Raw genomic sequence first — 17809 nt, 5'->3', positions numbered from 1 at the left:
TTAATAAAGAATATCCTCGTATTTACTATTTAACACCTCGTATTTCTTAGTTAGGCTACAAAACTAACTAAGTAAGGCTAAAAACTTGTACGATTATTGAAACAAGCTATTTATTGATAATACCAATACATGGGAATAATAATGTACATTTGTTTCTTCGTCGTGTGATATGTTTATTTAATTATTTATCAAATAAGTAGCTATGTAATGTAATGTTCAACGAAGAACTCGTCATTTGATAAAATGTTATACGAACTCATGTTTCACGTACTGCGGCGCACGAATAAGTCTCCTGCGGTGAATTGTTAACGTGCAAAATTCCGGATAGGATTCAGCATAGATTATCTCATAAATGATTTAAATAACTAGCGACATTCATAATTCGTCGATTGTGAATCTGTGGTCAGTTTGACGGTCACATGGGCTGGAAATCAATTTCGATAATTTTTAAGTGTCAATTTACATTAAAATATTTTACGGAGCTGTATAAATCGAAATGAAAGTGTTAAAAAATCAACAAGCAGCGTTTAGATTTAAAAAAAAAGTTAGTTTACTATTCGAAACATCTTAGGGCCAAAGCACACTGCGAGTAGCCTTGTGATGCGCACATGGCGCGAGAGGCGTACAAACATTTGCTTTGCGCACAGCGAAGTATTGCATAATATTACTTATTATAGACGTTGATAGTGATATTCAGTCATTTATACGACCACGTGGGTTGTTACATTCTTCAAAAATGGATTAAAAATTCACTAGTGTAATTCATTTGATTGACTGTCAACTTGAATTATTACTCAACACGTTAAAGGAGACACTGGAAACCGCATTATTAAATGTTATCACTTATTACTGTTATCAGTCGTGAAATATAATGGCTAATGGGCTAATAAGTGTCCCACGATGAATTGCATACGTACAACTTACATGTAACCATGCTGAATAGTGTATGCATATCATGAAAATGAATAATTATTGCCAAAGTCGATCATTGTTGTAAGAAACTCCTACACGTCTTTTAACCGCTTTTGGATTATTATCAGGAATACGAATAAGTCCGAATATAAAAAATAATATTCCGAGTTGCTTGCCATATGCACCTACATACACTGTTGCTTTTAGATTAAGTATTTTCTCTTATTTGTTTTAATTGTACCGAACATATTATTTTTGCTATATCTTCCAAATTATTACAACGTTTCTCTTAGCTCATATTCATTTGCCAGGTGGTTGTTTCTCCGGTACAAATCTTGCAATCGATTTTTAACTAACTTCCCGACTAGCTAGACATTTGTAACTTTTAGGATATATTATCAGAACACAATGCCAATGCATTTTTTTAATACTTTTAGCCATTTGTAAGTAGAATTGATTTCATTTTCAGTTAATTCTGTTTTGTATGAAAAGTTATTTCGGAAGAAATCCGTAATCCGACCCACTGTTATTGGTTGCTAAGTGGGTCGTAGCAACTAAATTATTAATATTGATATATACGTGCGTTACTATGGAAATCAATATGAAGTGGCAAAATGACATTTCAGTATATTTGTTCAGTATTTCTATCAAGTACATTTTTTTTTTGATCGTCTAAGCTAGTCAAGTCAAGTTTATATGATTCAACAGAAAATTTAAAAACGTTGTATATAAAAAGTTCTTCTTATCTTGTAATTATTATAACGGTAATTTCATTGTAAGCACAACAAAACATTTACTGTCACAAATTGTATGTAATTAATTTAGTCTAGTTTCTATCTATTTTATTTAGAAATGTGATATATTATAAATCTGGAATTCTCGTAAAATATTGTCAATGTGAATTTATATATAACTAAGAAAATCTTTTTGATTCCATTGTAAAAACAATTCTCGAATGAGACGTTATCTGTCAACAATACATGAAATGTCTCAAGTTGCATGCTTCGTATTTTTCTTGATTCTGAAAAATCCTTGATTGCATTGTCAAAACAATTCTCAAATGATAAGTCAGTTATCTGTTAAATGTTCAGTTACAGTTATCAGTTATAGTTATGTTAGGCCAGGATAAAATTAATAAAATAACATGGATTTTTATCACAGCTAATTATCTGTTCTCCATAAAACTTAACTTAATAAAACCTATCTAAAGTCAATTTATTTATTAGCTGTTTATAATAATTGAAGACAATAATAATTATTATGTTTCATCACAAAAGCTAATGTCACGTTTCAGTTAAACCGTTAAATAGGCTATGTTTTACTTTTGATTTGTAATAAATTATTATTGTTACCTAACGAAAATAGTTGTACAGTCATCTGTTTAAGCAAAGATGGTCGAAATAGCGGTTTGCTAATTTTTTCAAACACAGGTTTTGAGAATTTGTTTTTCCAAAGTAGGTAGATTCTGCAATAATATTTTGTTTTGTTACGCCAAAGAAGTATAACTTCTAACGCGCGTACATAAGTACACACACCGATTTTTTTTATTGCCGTGTTTTATCTGAGGTTGGTGATCAAAGTTTCAATACTTACATCCCCTATCCTGGACTAGTCATATCAGATCACCGACGACTTGCTAAGCTACTTCCTTAGGTTGCATTGCCGAAAAAAATCTCCTTTTGCTCACGCTTCTCTAGCTTTTCTTGCATTTTGAGCTACAGTAAATAGTACTTTTCACGTCGTAAAATATTACCAAAGTGTGTTGCATTTCTGCGTTTGATAATGGCGATAAGTTCTCTTGGCTTACTGAGTCATCTTTAAACCTCGTTGATAATGTAATCACCTCAGGAAATCGTCATCATACGTCGATACATTAAAGTAAATAATGGTGGAAGAGATGTAGTAGCTGGTGGAAGGCTTCATCCAGCAGTGGATCAACCCCAGCCGATGATATGATGATGATGACAATGATGACATAATAAGATTTTTCAAATGTGCATAATTCTTTTAATTTTTTACCGCTACTACATAATTGCAAAAAAATGATATCGTCTAAATCTACATAATAATAGATTTTAATGTAGGTGCAAAGAAGTTTTTTGAACTTGGACGAGTTTTTCAAAATAGCCACCGATAATGATGCTACAGAAAATAAACATTCAGAAATAACAATGGAGGCTTGACCATGTCCGATGGAAGGTCACCGGCTCGTCTGGTCGATTTCAGTGATTGAAAAAATAATGTCAGTCTTTATTTTTTTTATTTTATTGACTAGGTTTTAAATTTTATATTATTAATTCCCGAGGTGGCTTATTGACAAAACTGTCTACTCTACAATATGTTGTTTTTATAATGAACTAATCACATTCCTAACGACCATTTCTTGTAAGTAATCTGTTAAGAAACCTCATTTTTTTTTAAATTGTTGTGAGCATCAATAAAATAATTGGTTGATAACCTAGATTGACCCAAAGGCTTTCCTTAGTTTTTGTTATATTCAATAACTATTTCGTTTTATTCTCGTACCATCCCTTATAGGCAGTCGACCACCATCAGGCTAACTGTTTTCAAGCCGGAACAGTCCGGTTGAGTTGCACTCGTACCAGTCACGGAAGTTATTAAGCGCATTAAACGCGGCGTCGTCCAATGGTGCATTTACTGTTGATATTTCCTTGCATGACGAGTGAGGGAATGCTGTTCTTTTTTTCTCTCATCATCTGGCCGAGGTAGGTACTGTAGTGTCCTGGTTTTGATACTACACAGCACTTCTTTTGAGTACGTCAACATAATATGTCAACATGTGCAAGGAATGGTATCAACAGGAAAGAAGTTAATGTTAGTTCAATCCACCAGTATAAGTTGTCCGCTGAGTGAGGGCGCCACATGCTAATATTTGACATGTCACTCAAAAAAAATTATCCTGTGATGATCTTATGCATAAAGCCCACCAAAAAAGCGCTCGACGCGCTCACTACTGAGTAGGCCCCCTCCCACCCGCGCATTACCCTTCACCTATGTAATAAGGGGCTCAAGCAGTACAAAATAATTATTATTATCAGCGTCTCTCATAACAAAGCAATAAAAATATTATTAAATTTCTTGGGGCTTGTAATTAAAATCGGACACACAATAACTAAACAAAGAGTTCGCTGTTCTTAAATAATGGCTTCTTGCCCGTCGCATCGACGACGCTTCGAGGAGCGTGATTTTGCTCGCCGTTTTCAATGAATGGATACGTTGTATTTTTGTTCATTCGTATCGCCGAGAAGCCAAAAAACGATGACTCATGGGGCGGGCGCGCATAATGCGTCGTCAAATCCAGTGTGCGCTGGCGTATTTGATTATGTTGTATTTTCGTTGATTTACGCGCCACTTGTGAAATTTTGCGCGAGAGCCCCACTTGCTGCGTTAAGTGGGTTTTACGCCTTAGTTCTAAATTCGAACACCTGACGATTTATGATGGTATATCAGTATTTACTGATATATTTTTAGTTCCACTCTTTGACGCCGCATAGCTATTCTTATTATTTAACACGGTAATACGTTTTCTTTTGAAAATGTAATACGTTTTCTTTTCTTGATCGAAAATAAAACGGATATCACTATGGAGCAATTCGTATACGAGGCGGTTATCTACAAAGCGGACTAAGGGCCGTTTCAGACGGGACACGGGTGTCGCGCTCGTGTATAATAAGCAAGCCTTTGTATTCGAATAAAGAGGCCTTTGTATTATGTTTATGAATGCCGAAGAGCTAATGAGTCAACGCGTGTCCGGTACACTTTTCCATCGGCCGCTACATTCTCAAGCCGCCGATACACTTGTTTTTATTACCGCAGCCAGTTTTATGGTCTAATTTATAACACTAAATTATGCGTTGACTCATTAGCTCTAGGGCGTTCATAAACATAATACAAAGGCCCCTTTATTCGAATACAAAGGCCTCCTATATTATATCGAGCGTGACACCGGTGTCCAGCCAAAAGGCATTGCTTTTCTAAATGCATCTGGTTAGAATCGCCAATTGGGATTTTGGTTATCAATATATAATTTATTGTCATTACATCTCGCTCTACAATATATTAATAGTTCACATGGTTATGACTGTTATAAGCGACCGTGTCAAAAAACATCGCGCCCGATTGTTTACAACCCGGGATAATTAACTGTCTGAATACGATACAGCATATTCATCACATTTTTATGGATTTTGGGATTAAATGATATGTTAGAATAGCCCTGCTTATCATGATCACTGATCATGTGCAATACTAAATGATAAACACAAGAATATAATATGTGTATTCGATTCGCGTTCATCTAATAATTCCAATAGTGATATTTTAATCAAAAACAACTAAACTTTGGCTGGTGGTGATTTTAATGATGAAATAATGTCAATGCTTATTCAATGCAAAAATTCTATGCGTTCGTGAAAGTAGTTTTAATATTTTACAAAAAAATAAACATTCGTCTATCAGCTGATAGATATTTCGGAATAACCAAATGTGAAAGTGTAGACATTGCGAAAACGTAGCGTAAACTTACTTGCACTGTCATGCAAAAAAATATTGTTCAAATTATCACACAGAAGTATCCGTACATTTACTTGTTAATGTGCATAGACATTTTTTTGTTCAATGGTGTATTTATACATAATAAAATGTCTAATTTATTTTAATATATTTTTCTAATTAATGAGACATTGAAACACCACTAATCGTAGAGGTACTTAAATAATAAACAGTGGGACATAAATTACTAGTTGATGCTATCCAATTTTTAGATTGGTTATTTATAAATAATTACAAGATAAAAAGAACGTTTTAAAATTTTCTGTTGAATTATTATGCTCAATATGCTCAAATTTGTACGTGCTATGAAGTAAATAAAAGACAAACAAATATAGAATACTGAAATGTCATTTTGACATTTCATTTTGATTTCCATCTTAGACTATATTATATACAATTTCCATAGTAACGCACGTATATATTAATAATTTAGTTGCTAGGTCCACCCCCTCAGCAAAAAATAATAGTCTTTTACTTTTTATGGATTTTTCTGAAATAACTTTCCATACAAAACAGAATTAACTAACTGAAAATGAATTCAATTCTGCTTAAAGTTGGCATCGTGTTCTGATATATTCTAAAAGTTTCAAATGTCTAGCTAGTCGGGAAGTTAGTTAAAAATCAATTGCAAGATTTGTACTGGACAAACAACCACCGGACAAACAAGAATACGAGCTATTAAAAACGTTGTAATTATAATTCTTCAGGGATACACAGATTATTTATTATATTTGACAAGAATAATTGATTTATGTTATGAGTTATATTAATATTATTAGCATATTATATTTCATACTTTCCAAAAAATGAAGCCTGAAATGCGCACGCAACCACTACGTAATTCCAATTTCAAAAATATTTTGAAGTTAAATTATGACAGATGAATAAAATAAACGAATACAGCTTTACTGTAATTTACATTACGCACTGAAAAAAAATAGTAGTTATTACAATATAACGAATTATGTATGTTGAATATGAGGCAGTGGCGAAGGGTGCAGGTAGGCTGTTGAGATCTGCCATAAATAGTGCACATAAAACTTTGTCAGCAATACGTACTTGTTTTTATTGAAATAAGACTACAATTATTTACAGATGGTTTTGGTTAGTTTTTAAAATAATATTAAACCCGGCGAAAACCAAGCCATAATAGATAATAGTCAAAAAATACTCATCTATCTATAAAATATCTGAAATTATGCAATTAAATCATACATAACTTTGGATATTTTATAGATAGAATAATATTTTTTATCAATTATAGTTTGGTTTAGGCAGGGTTTGGTGAATTAAAAAAAAAATGAACCAACAATATGTGTAATATGTATCTATTCTTAATCCAATGAAAATAAATAAGTATGAATGAAAAAGTGTCCACAATTTTGTCGTATCGCCTAAAATATATCAAAACTATTATATTTTAGTTTTTAGTTGAATTGATTTTTAAAAACTAATCAACACCATCTCTAAATTATTATAGTTTAGTTCAATAAAAACAAATACGTATGACTAACAAATTAAAGTTAAAGTGTACTATTTATGGCGGAACTTAACAGCCTACTTACACTCTTCGCTACTGCTATAAAGAATTTTACATTATATTTTCAAATCGTGTGAATCATTTTTTGAATAAAAGAAATAGTTTATTGGTAATCACTAAATTCAAAACAAGCATTTTTTCTATGATTAAAATGAATGCAATTTTTTTTTGTTAGCTGATAAATTCTACGAAGAATATCATCAACAGGGACACCAATATAATAATAAAATATATGAGCACTATTAAATTCCACGTTTTCACCTGAATGTGTTGGCATGCATGATAAATCTGTTAGCAATGTTAGTGTGCTGTGAGTGTAGTCACATTTTTTGTATTCACTGTAGTTGAAAATCTCAGAAGAATGTGGAAAATGTAGTTTTCTGAAGAAATCATATCGCTCAATTGATTCAGTAGCGAAGGGTGGAGGTAGACTGTTAAGATCCTCCATAAATAGTGCACATTAAACTTTGTTAGTCATACGTATTTGTTTTTATTGAACTAATACTACAATAATTACAGATGGTGTCGGTTAGTTTTTAAAAATCAATAATTAATACCTGCCTAAACCAAACAATAATAGTTTTGGTGTTTTGGGCAATACGAAAAACTTATGCACACTTTTTTATTCATACTTATTTGTTTTCCTTGGATAAAGAATACATATTGTTACCTACACATATTAATGCTTGTAGCGCGGGACCTCTTGCTTGCACCGAATACTTTCTCCCTCGCACCGCGGCCGTCGTCTACGGTCCACACGGGCGCCTCCCATCGAGGCGTTCCCTTCCTGCGCGCGCCGGCGTCTCGGCTGGACAGCGAGGAGAGGGTCGCCCGGATGAGAATATAAGGCGCCACACGGCCTTGAACAAATCAGTGAACCTTGGGCCAGCTTGGCCCTGACTTAGCATACTAGTCTTGCTTGGTTCTGAAAAAGATATACACGGCTTTCCGTAAACTCTATCAGACCACAGTGAGCTATACTTGCTGAACCCTGCTCAACGCAATAGTCTTGTTTACACTGAAAATGGTATAAGCGGCTTCCCGTAACCCTATCAGTGTACAGTGAGCTATTGTGGTGAGGTAGGTACGAGTTCAGGTTTTGCCATAGTTATACTTTCAAAGAATACAACGAACCCTTATAATATTTATTAAGGAAGTACCTACACCTACCCTTATAAATTGGCGCCCAACTAGTGGCTGAAAAATGAAAATGGCGTCCGTAAATCTGACAAGCGATCAGTTTAAGGATTTGATAAAAGAGCTGACAAAAGACGCAAAACATGGAAGTTTTGCGCAGTGTACAGCAAGATATGATGGGACCAACAATAGCAGCCAAGTGGAAGCATTCATCGCAACTGCGACTGTGTTCAGGACGATCGAACACATCGACGAGTATAATTCACTGATTGGATTACAGCTTCTATTGGAGAAACATGCTGCTACATGGTGGATGGGAGTGAAAGATACCATCACTTCCTGGGAGGATGCAATGGCGGGGCTTAGGCACGCTTTTGCACCCAAAAGGCACGCGTACAAGGTATACACAGAGTTATGCACGATCAGTCAGAAAGCAAACGAACTGACTGATCTATTCATCAACCAGAAAAGAGTTCTGTTAGCAGAACTCCCAGCCCCGGCACACGCGGAATCAGTGCAGATTGACATGATATTTGGTCAATTGCACATAAAGATTCGCGATGGAATGCCGCGAAACACTGTCAAAAGTTTCGACGATCTCATCAAAAGGGCTCGAGAGATCGAGGACAAGCTGAGAGAAAAATCACACAAGATGCAACCAGATAAGAATCACCACACGCCAGCTCCATTCTGTTCGTTGTGCTACAGGAAGGGCCATCAAGCTGATACATGCTGGAAAAAGATACAGCATAACAGTAACCCAGCCGAACAGAACATCGATACACGCATAGCCGACAAGTTTGTATGTTACGGATGCGGCAAGCCTGGCGTAATGAGATCCAACTGCCCAAGTTGCCAAAAACAGCAACCATCATCACCGACAAAGCTAAGTTTCTATGCAGTTAATGCACAAGGACTATGTGACACCGAGGCCCGTTGCCGACCAACAACCGCAGACACTCAGATGGCGATGGCCGACCTCTCAACAGAGAAACCAATACCCAGTGAAGAGTTTGGAGTATACGGACCGGACATTCTCCTGAGCCCGATAACCGGTACTCCACAACATCAAGTGGACGCAACAACCTCAAATCTGCTCAAAACTGATGCAAGCAGTAATGCATCAGGAGCTGTTTCACTCCAGGGGGAGGGAAAAGAAGAGCAACCAGTAGAACCTGCTGGTCGTCTCACACACGCAGAGAGAAACTACTCGTTAACGGAGTCAGAGAATGTTATACCCGAGATAGCGTCGAATCTACTCCAACTCACCGACCTCTCAACAGAGAAACCAATACCGAGTGAAGAGTTTGGAGTATACGGACCGGACATTCTACTGAGCCCGATAACCGGTACTCCACAACGCCAAGTGGACGCAACAACCTCAAATCTGCTCAAAACTGATGCAAGCAGTAATGCATCAGGAGCTGTTTCACTCCAGGGGGAGGGAAAAGAAGAGCATCTAGTAGAACCTGCTAGTCGTCTCACACACGCAGAGAGAAACTACTCGATAACGGAGTCAGAGAATGTTATACCCGAGATAACGCCGAATCTACTCCAACTCACCGGAAGTCTCAGACGCACTAGGGTAGTACATGACAATAAGCATGATATCAGGAAGCAATATGCCGACCACAAACGTAGGCCAGACCCTGACCCAGACCCGGAAGACACCGTACTGAATGCGTCACATGCACCCAGCAACGCATCGGAAGGCTTCAATTCCAAGCTTTCCCCTAGTCGCAGACGTGGAAGACCGAAGAAAAGATCAACTAAGAACCAACATCAAGAGACAGATTCTGGATCTTCAGCGGGGCGCTTATCAGATCCAGAGGGGGAGATTGTAGCGCGGGACCTCTTGCTTGCACCGAATACTTTCTCCCTCGCACCGCGGCCGTCGTCTACGGTCCACACGGGCGCCTCCCATCGAGGCGTTCCCTTCCTGCGCGCGCCGGCGTCTCGGCTGGACAGCGAGGAGAGGGTCGCCCGGATGAGAATATAAGGCGCCACACGGCCTTGAACAAATCAGTGAACCTTGGGCCAGCTTGGCCCTGACTTAGCATACTAGTCTTGCTTGGTTCTGAAAAAGATATACACGGCTTTCCGTAAACTCTATCAGACCACAGTGAGCTATACTTGCTGAACCCTGCTCAACGCAATAGTCTTGTTTACACTGAAAATGGTATAAGCGGCTTCCCGTAACCCTATCAGTGTACAGTGAGCTATTGTGGTGAGGTAGGTACGAGTTCAGGTTTTGCCATAGTTATACTTTCAAAGAATACAACGAACCCTTATAATATTTATTAAGGAAGTACCTACACCTACCCTTATATGCTTCATTTTTTTTAATTCATTAAGACCTGCCTAAACCAAACTATAAAAGATAAAGAATATTATTATATCTATAAATATCCAAACGTTATGTATGATTTAATTGTTTAATTTTAGATATGTTATAGATGGACGAGTATTTTTTGACTTTTATCTATTACGGCTTTGGTTTTCGCAGGGTTTAATTGAATTTTAAAAACTAACCAACACTATCGGTAACGTGTAACTTTATTTCAATAAAAACAAATACGTATAACTGACAAAGTTTAGTATGTACTATTTATGGCAGATCTTAACAACCTACCTCCACCCTTCGCCACTGAATTTGATATTAACATTATTTTCATTTTAAAACTATTTTTGGCTGTCACTACATTTCGCATGATTCATATTCTGATGATTTAATCTATGAATCGATGACCTTCTCACTCGTTTATAAAACATAGAGATTGTCCCTCGTGGCCTATTGGTAAAACCGAGAATCGGACTAAAGACGTATAAAAACCACATTAAATACAAATTACATAATTCTGAGGTATAAGGATGTAATGTTTTAATAATTTAGACAAGGAAATAGTGTTTCTAAGATAAAACGACAATATTCGGTTTATATGTACATTATTCCAGCTTCGTGTATTAATTACCACATTTTCGCATGTAAATTTTCAAAATTACAAGTTGTTTCACGTTTTGATATTCAAATCGGAAAATATGCACTTACTATGATTTCACAGTTTTACACTCACGGTGCGAATGAGGATATTCTTAGAATTAATAATACAATAATATAAAATCATTTATGGTAAGTACATTCATAATAATCAGCACAGCACAGATAATAAATAGAATACCGATAGCTTAGATTATAGAAAAATACCGATAGGCTATATGCAATACGCCGCGTGGTGAAGCAGGCTTTTGAATGTGTGAGTGTCCTACGAAAATGAAGCACGCATTATGCACGTGCAATAGTGTGTGTAAAACATCAACATTAAATGAGCGTAAATGCATAAACCGAGAGCAGTTTTCAGTATTCGACGTAAAACTTATTCTAGACACTTGTTTAAGTTTAACCCGTATTCTTCCTTACTCGAGTCGGTTACCTGCTATCGCCTTACCCGTTGTGTATTTTAGTTCCCATTATTTCTGACTTCCCTGATAATCAGTAATATTTTAGGTGTACTTCATGTACATACAGGGAACACAAAAATAAATAAAGCGGATTGTCGTCTGGGTGAGGCAGTAAGAAGTTGAGTGTCTAAGTAATTACCTAATTGGTGTTTTCGCCGACAACATTAAAAAAGTATCCACGCATATGGCGCTTCATAACAATAAAGAGCTTATTATTATTATTAGTTATGAATGCCATCTTGTTTCGGGGATTTTTACGATGGTTTTCAGATTTTTTATGTTATATGCTTAAATAGAAGGTGGCGCGAAAAATGTTATATAACGATATAACGAGCAAATTCAGTCGGTCCCATCTTCCTCGAACCAAGTTCGACTGTATTCATTTAGTATTCGTCACTGAATTACACTAACTAAGGTTAACAAAACTACTCTGTCAGTGACGTCCCTAGACAAAATGCCGCCCCTAGGCAGCGTCAAAATGCCGCCCAATTTTTATATTAGTATTTTTTATCATTTTTTCATGACTCCAATATCGAAGAAATGTGTTATATGGATGCATTACTAACAAAATATTATATACCAAAAGTTAAATCTATACATACTTTCCCCCATTTTTTGATGTGGGTAATACTGTGGCTTCTTACATGTCATCGTTGCGATACAAAGATTTTGGCATAATTAAATTGATTTCTGTGGGTCTATTCTATGCTTATCGACCGCTAAAGTGATAAAGTGAAAAATATTATCAAACTTAGGGTAGGTTTGTATCAAAATATTAGCACTTATTGTAACAATTACACGAAGCCGGTTTTTATTGTTGCAATAAGTGCGATATTTTAACAGCAGCAAGATAGGTGCTGTTAAAATATCGCACTTATTGCAACAATAAAAACCGGCTTCGTGTAATTGTTACAATAAGTGCTAATATTTTGATACAAACCTACCCTAAGTTTGATACTATTTATCAATTTAGTGTTCGATAAGTATAGAATAGACCCACTGGTCACCAAGAACGTCGAAGGATAACGGAAGTAAACTAGACATCGCAAACCTGTCTGTCCTGTTAAACCTTGTATGTTTATTAATACATTTTATGTGAACAAGTGAGCTGATTTTTTTAATGGAAAAATATTTTCGTTATTACTAAGTTTAGGTAGCTATTTCTATATTTATACCAAATGATTTTCCTCGATTTGCCGCCCTTTCAGTAACTGCCGCCCCCGAGCGACGCTCAATCTGCCTACACTGTCACTGTACTCTGTAGTAGCAATAGTCGGTATCACTTGGCCACGTGCCAGGTTATCGGTGCGCCAAAAATCCTCTACTGGTCACGATTGTTTCGCGGTAAAGCTCGATTCATACTTGAGCCATGCGATACTGTCATCACAAGCATCGGGCAGTGCCATCCAAAATTATATCCGGCAGGAAATAAACCAAGACTCCACCAAGGGCGCGCATACTCAGCCAAGAAACGGCGCACGTACCTACCCACTCAGCGTACACAAAAGTATGCTTAGCAATATTTAATTAAAATGTGTGAAATGAACTTAACTATTCATTAGAATTGTTCGATTCTGATTGTAAAAAAAAAATTATATGTCCTCTGCCATTAACAATACATTTTGATAGATAATATTATGCAAGCGCGCACACACGGGGGCGGGGGTGGGTGAGGTTCGGGTCCGGATCCACCTCCAGAAAGGAAAAAAAATCGGTGTGTGTACTTATGTACGCGCTTTGGAAGTTATACTTCTTTGGCGTAACAAAACAAAATAAGCCGTTACCTGAGTAGATATATTAATATTACAGTGGATTAGGTCAGTGCTCCGCAACCTTTTCTCACCCACGGCCAATGACATTATTAATGGACTACGCACTCAGTACAGTAGCTAGCAAGTAAATTCGAACATAGTGATATTCGCACATGCATAGGTAGACGTCACGAAATTTCCATTATGCGATATCCACGCATCGGGAATTTATAGCAATATCACCTTTATTGTAAATGGCGTTAGAACAGATTATGCCATTCGGCAGACCCGACAAAAAAGTGAGTGTCATTTTTTTTTCCAGATGCTTCGTTCATATTAATGTCATTGCCCACGGCACACAAAAGGTCTTCCCAGAATTCCACGGCACACCACACGTAAAACAATGTATATACCAAAACATGGACCCCACATCCTGAAGGGGGACCCCAAGCCAGGATTTTTGGCGCCCCCCTACCTATCGCTAAGGTTAAAGACAGTATGATACTCTAAAATAGAGTTTTCCATATGGTGTTCGAGGTAAAATTAATGGTATTGATATATCAAATGCAGTAATAAACATAGATATTGGCTATTAGTAGGCCGCCACCATCCTAAAATATATTAATTTTACTCCGGCTATCAAATCAAGATCACCAGCGTTTTAAGGCGATGTCTTTACCTACCAGCGGGTTTATTCAATACCCAAATGCCGCTAAAGTGATAAAGTGAAGTATTTTTACGGCTAACTACGGTAGATTTGTAGGGAGTTATTAGCACTTATTGTAACAATTACAAGTTGGTCGATATTGTTGCAATCAGTGCTATATTTTAACAGTGCATCTCTTGGCTGTGATAAAATTTAGATCGAGAGTGAGAGAGAGACAGTTTTGACTGATGAGACGGCTTACTTATTGTAACAATTATAATACCTCAATACATAATGTATGTAATAAATACTATCACTTTATCACTTTAGCGGCCTTGTGTATAGAATAGACCCCCAGAGGCACCTAGCGGAAAATATGAAGCTTGCGATTTGAGACATTTTTTTGATAATTGAAAATTTTAGCTAAGTATATTAATTAATACATATTATTTATCAGAAAACATTAAAAATAAAAAGATTTTTTGGTACTGTTCGGTTATCAGGAATACAGCGGAAAACACATTTTGAAAATACCCGATATACTGGACTATTTGTTAGTTTGGGTTAGTTTAGGTTAGGTTAGGTTGGGTTGGGTTAGGTTAAGTTAGGTTTGGTTAGGTTAACCTAACAAATAATCCAGTTTATCGGCTATTTTCAAAATGTGTTTTCCGCTGTATTCCTGATAACCGAACAGTACCGATTATTTTATTTTAAGTCAAAGATAAACTTACAAATGTATTTTTTTATAAAACGTGAATTTGTCAAAGAACTTTTTCTTATTATTACATATATTTTATGATCATAATATGTATTATTAAAATTTAGTTTATTAAGTTTTCTATGCTCTACCTGAGATTTTTTACTAATTCATAGTTTTAATATTTTTTATATTTATTCCTTTTTATTTATATCAAATCGAAATCGAAATGAAGCTTTCTTTTGTACGATGCACTGTATTGCATAAAGAAGATAAATAATGAATAGTTATGGCACAGCCCAGTGCGCAACATTCATAAAAGCTTCCCGTTCTTTCTGTGACGCTCCCAAACAAACTTTAAAGGAAGCTTTTCGTGTATTACACCATGGTATTAGGTACAAATACCTGAAAGGATACTCACGTAATGATATAGGTGGTAGAGGAAAGCGTGTCTAATGAACAAGACCGTCAGCTGAATGCAGAACTTTACTATTCTAACTGACATTTGAAATATTTTACAGAAGTGTTCTTAGAAACATCTTATTTAAATTATTTATCATTTATATAACCAAATTTATGCATCATTATTTGCATCATTAGTCCTACTTAAATATGGTGTATACATTTATCTGTGAAAATAATAAATAACTTAAGTAAGTTGCTTCAAAGAACTCGCTTCTTTCTTAAAAAAGATGACATCGTCTGCATACTTCCAATGTTATGAAAATATTTGTGTGAAGTCGATAGCAGGTGTGCAAAACAAATGAAAATAGAGTTTCTGTGATTTGCATTGCGACATGAAAAAATATTTATTAATTAAATTATACATGCAAACATTTTATTTATATAACGCGGCGTTTCCTTAAAATAATAGCGAATATTTTGCAAAGCATGAAAAAGATTTGTTAGATTTTTTTAGAAGAAATTCTGCCCGCTTAGACGACTTATTTATCTAATTATTAATTTTGTGCATATTTTCGACCATTTCCGATCCTAATATGATCATATGGGCCTCCACAGAGTGGAGGTTTATACTAATATATTTTATTTTTACGAGAAATGGTTCACTTGTTCAACCTATTAGGTCCATCCTCTGACTCCAAACACAGATGGAATAACAATATGTGTACTTGCCAGACCCAGGATTCGAACCTGGAATCCACAACGATAATACACAAGACAATTTTTTTTTGGCAATCGTAAATAATTCATGATTATGGGATTTGGTACCAACTTTATAAGGGGATTTATCTTTTATCTTTCCTGTTATTTTACATGCGGTACGTTCCTAATTTATACATGCCAGAATATAAGTATAAAGTTCATAAAAATTTTAGATATTTTACCACGTTTTTATTAGCTCGTATTCTTGTTTGTCCACTACAATTTTTTTCATGTTTGTCCAAGTTTTGTATTGGACGATTGAAGATTTTTAACTAACTTCCCGACTAGCTAGACATTTTAAACTTTTAGAATATATCAGAACACGACGACAATGCATTCTTTTAATACTTTTAGCCATCTTTAAGCAGAATTGAATTCATTTTCAGTTAATTCTGTTTTTTATGGAAAGTTATTTCGGAAAAAATTCGTAAAAAGTAAATTTACACTATTATTGGTTGCTAATGAGGGTCCTAACAACTGAATTATTAATATATACGTGCGTTACTATGGAAATCAATATGAAATGTAAAAATGACATTTCAGTATTATATATTTATTCAGTATTTCTATCAAGTACAAAAAAAGTATTTATTAATGAATAGAATTGTCAAGTTTATGTGATTCAACAGAATTTAAAAACGTGGTAAGTATATAAAAAGTTATTTTTATCTTGTAATTATTTCCACATATTATCTTAAATGGGTTTTCCACCTACTATACATATTACGACATAGGAGTAATAATTACCATAGCTTTCAATGTTTTCGCGAAATGTATTTAACTATATTTAGAACCTATGTAGGTAGGCAACGAATTTATTTAATATGCCTACACATTTAAATATATATTATCAACCTTTGAAGATTATATCGTCATTGTTCTGGCAGAAGACACTAATTCAAAAAATGACATATTGAGTTAGTTATACCAAAATGTTCCTTATTTCAAACTTTACCGTCTGGAAACCTTCTTAATAAATAAACAGTCTTTATTTTAAAGTCATCCTTTTTACGATTACTTAATAAACTCACATGATAAACCATTTCAAACATTTTAATAACTTCAAAGTCTAATTACTCAAAACTAGTATTCTCCAGTTAGTGTGTTCTGTCAGAACAGAGACCATATATGGTTCTCAGAATTATGTCTTACTACTATATTTTTTATAAAGATCGTCAAACAGAAATATTGTAAGTAACATAAAAACTATACCTACAATACTTGCATAATACGTATGCAGTCGGACTCGGTTATTGCGATCTCGGACATCGAGATCTCAGATGTAATGAGGAAACATTCGTTGACATTTTAGTTTATGATTTTCTCCATACATTTATTCACTGTTATAACGAGCAACTTATCGAGCTAAAATATCGACAAAAATTTTCTTAAAACTGTTAATGTGTCAATCGTTTAAAAACATTTAGACTCTAAGCAATAACATCCAACCAGTCATGATGCCGCCGGGATCGCATTACGTTTATGACACTAGTTAAGTGTCTATGTACGCACCTATTTGGTGTTTTCACCGACAATATTGAAAAAGTATCCACGCATATGGTTGAAATAAGTAAAAAATCTAAGGTTTGTGAAGTCAGTAGGTACCTACCAGCGTTCATTATAATAAACAACTTATTTTGTAGTTTATGAATGCCATGTTTGTTTCGGGGATTTTCACGATGGTTTTCAGATTTTTTATTTTCGACTTTTTGTGTTATGTGACCGCTCATTTAAAAATACATATTCTCTGATATCACGAGTAACGCTTATAACGAGCAAATTCAGTCGGTCCCATCTTCCTCGTAATAACCAAGTTCGACCGTATTTCTAGGGTTAATACCAGCTGTATTAAAAAGCTCGGGACAGTTAGCATTTTATGTATTATCAAGTTTACCCAATTCTTCGTCTACAATATATAGCAGAGGTATTTT

The 17809-nt window shown here is 35.2% G+C and overlaps 1 protein-coding gene across 1 annotated transcript in view; it reads left to right on the top strand.

Moving 5' to 3' along the window:
• The window catches only part of LOC147079441 (proton-coupled amino acid transporter-like protein acs), a 160721-nt gene that overhangs the window by 13438 nt on the left and 129474 nt on the right, over positions 1 to 17809 (top strand). The gene's annotated exons all lie outside the window — the stretch shown is intronic.

Source organism: Rhyacophila brunnea, unplaced genomic scaffold (genome assembly GCF_057557595.1).
Source record: "Rhyacophila brunnea isolate RB1 unplaced genomic scaffold, BYU_Rbru_1.0 scaffold_1, whole genome shotgun sequence".
NCBI classification, from domain to species: domain Eukaryota; kingdom Metazoa; phylum Arthropoda; class Insecta; order Trichoptera; family Rhyacophilidae; genus Rhyacophila; species Rhyacophila brunnea.
The sequence above is the reverse complement of the archived record's forward strand: the minus strand, read 5'-3'. Positions and strand labels throughout refer to the sequence as shown.